General features: G+C 46.0%; 1 pseudogene across 1 annotated transcript; it reads right to left on the bottom strand.

Annotated features, from left to right (window-relative positions):
* Positions 1 to 300: 300 nt before the first annotated feature.
* LOC144828109 (heat shock cognate 71 kDa protein pseudogene) lies at positions 301 to 1902 on the bottom strand (annotated as a pseudogene). Its single transcript, XR_013610401.1, has one exon. The product of XR_013610401.1 is annotated as a heat shock cognate 71 kDa protein pseudogene (transcript).
* Positions 1903 to 2504: the final 602 nt, after the last annotated feature.

A 2504-nucleotide genomic window follows, 5' to 3' on the forward strand; every position in this document is an offset into this window, starting at 1 on the left:
TCTTTTGACTTTAAATGACTGTTGGATGTGAATTATTACTTTTTCAACTAAAATTAGTGTGTTTAAAGTCATTTCTGTGCCTGAAATTGGTCAAAATTGAAGCTTCTGAGTAAGCAAAACTCTGTAAAAATGGCAATTTTGGCCACTGTGAGGGTTTAAAAAGTGGTTATTCAACATGAGGCCCGATCCAAATGAGATTTTGAATCATTTTTGGTAGAGCCCAAAAAATCAATTTTATGATGAAAAACGATGACCCCGGACCAGTCGAACGTACAAAAAATTGTCAATATTGATGAAATTTTACCATTTGTCGTCCTCCGCTTTGTATTTCTCAGCCTCTTGGACCATTCGCTCAATGTCTTCCTTACTGAGGCGACCTTTGTCGTTTGTGATGGTAATCTTGTTCTCCTTTCCGGTGCTCTTATCCACAGCAGATACATTCAGGATACCGTTGGCATCAATGTCGAATGTCACCTCGATCTGAGGAACGCCTCGAGGAGCCGGAGGAATACCAGTCAACTCAAACTTGCCCAACAAGTTGTTATCTTTGGTCATGGCCCTCTCGCCTTCGTAAACCTGAATCAGTACACCAGGTTGGTTGTCAGAGTAGGTGGTGAAGGTCTGCGTCTGCTTGGTGGGGATGGTGGTGTTTCTTTTGATCAGCACGGTCATGACACCTCCAGCAGTCTCAATACCCAAGGACAATGGGGTGACATCGAGCAGCAGCAGATCTTGAACATTTTCAGACTTGTCTCCAGAAAGGATGGCCGCCTGCACCGCTGCACCATAAGCCACAGCCTCGTCAGGATTAATGCTCTTGTTCAACTCTTTGCCATTGAAGAAATCCTGGAGCAACTTCTGGATCTTCGGAATTCGAGTGGACCCTCCGACCAGGACAATGTCATGAATCTGGCTCTTGTCGAGCTTGGCATCACGGAGGGACTTCTCAACGGGATCGAGGGTTCCCCTGAACAGATCAGCATTCAGCTCCTCAAAACGGGCTCTGGTGATGGAGGTGTAGAAGTCAATGCCCTCATATAGTGAATCGATTTCAATGCTGGCTTGGGTACTGGAAGATAGAGTGCGCTTAGCACGTTCACAGGCTGTGCGCAAGCGTCGAACTGCTCGCTTGTTATCGATGATGTCTTTCTTATGCTTACGCTTGAACTCGGCCACAAAGTGGTTAACCATTCGGTTGTCAAAGTCTTCCCCTCCCAAGTGAGTGTCACCAGCCGTAGATTTAACCTCAAAGATGCCATCTTCAATGGTCAGGATAGAGACATCAAAAGTACCGCCACCAAGATCAAAGATGAACACGTTCCTTTCTGCGCCAACCTTTTTATCTAGACCATAAGCAATAGCAGCAGCAGTAGGTTCATTGATGATTCGAAGCACATTGAGACCTGCAATGGTGCCTGCATCTTTAGTAGCTTGACGCTGGGAGTCGTTGAAGTAAGCTGGAACTGTCACGACAGCATTGGAGACGGTCTTGCCCAAGTATGCCTCTGCAATTTCTTTCATCTTGGTGAGTACCATGGAGGAAACTTCTTCAGGGTAAAACGATTTTGCCTCCCCCTTGTAGTCCACCTGAACCTTTGGCCTCCCGCCATCACTTATTACAGTAAAAGGCCAGTGCTTCATGTCAGACTGGACAACATGATCTTCGAACCTGCGCCCAATCAACCGTTTAGCATCGAAAACTGTGTTGGTGGGGTTCATTGCAACTTGGTTCTTTGCAGCATCGCCAATTAGCCTCTCGGTATCTGTGAAGGCAACGTAGCTTGGAGTGGTTCTATTGCCCTGGTCATTAGCAATGATTTCAACTTTGCCATGCTGGAAGACGCCCACGCAGGAGTAGGACGAAAAACAGCGCGACAAGGTGTCGTCCAAAAACTCTCTGGAATCCTATGCATTCAACATGAAGGCAACTGTGGAAGACGAGAAGCTGCAAGGGAAAATCAGTGACGAGGACAAACAGAAGATTATGGAGAAATGCAACGAAATAATTGCCTGGCTGGATAAGAATCAGACTGCCGAGAAAGAGGAGTTCGAACATCAGCAGAAGGAGTTGGAGAAGGTGTGTAACCCGATCATCACCAAGCTGTACCAGGGTGCAGGTGGGATGCCCGGCGGCATGCCCGGAGGGTTCCCAGGCGCAGGCGGCCCTCCAGCTGGCAGCGGTGGCTCATCTGGACCCACTATCGAAGAAGTCGATTAAAAGATTAATTTGTTCCGCAGGGTTTTGTCGTCAAAGGTGATCCAAGGGCACAAATTTGTAACAGTAGCTGTTTGAAAAGCAAACCCGATTTCACATTAAAGCTGCTGTGCACCTACTGGGCATTCAGAGTACTTGAACCTGGGGCGTGAGGAGAGAACAGCATTGCACTTTACTTATCTGTACTGTAACAAACTTTGAGTCCTGACGAATAAAATCTATTTAATTGGCAGTTAAAAAAAAAAAAAAAAAAAAAAAAGAAATTTTACCATTTAATCTTTTGACTTTA

The sequence above is a fragment of the Lissotriton helveticus genome, chromosome 4_1 (assembly GCF_964261635.1).
Source record: "Lissotriton helveticus chromosome 4_1, aLisHel1.1, whole genome shotgun sequence".
Taxonomy (NCBI): Eukaryota; Metazoa; Chordata; class Amphibia; order Caudata; family Salamandridae; genus Lissotriton; species Lissotriton helveticus.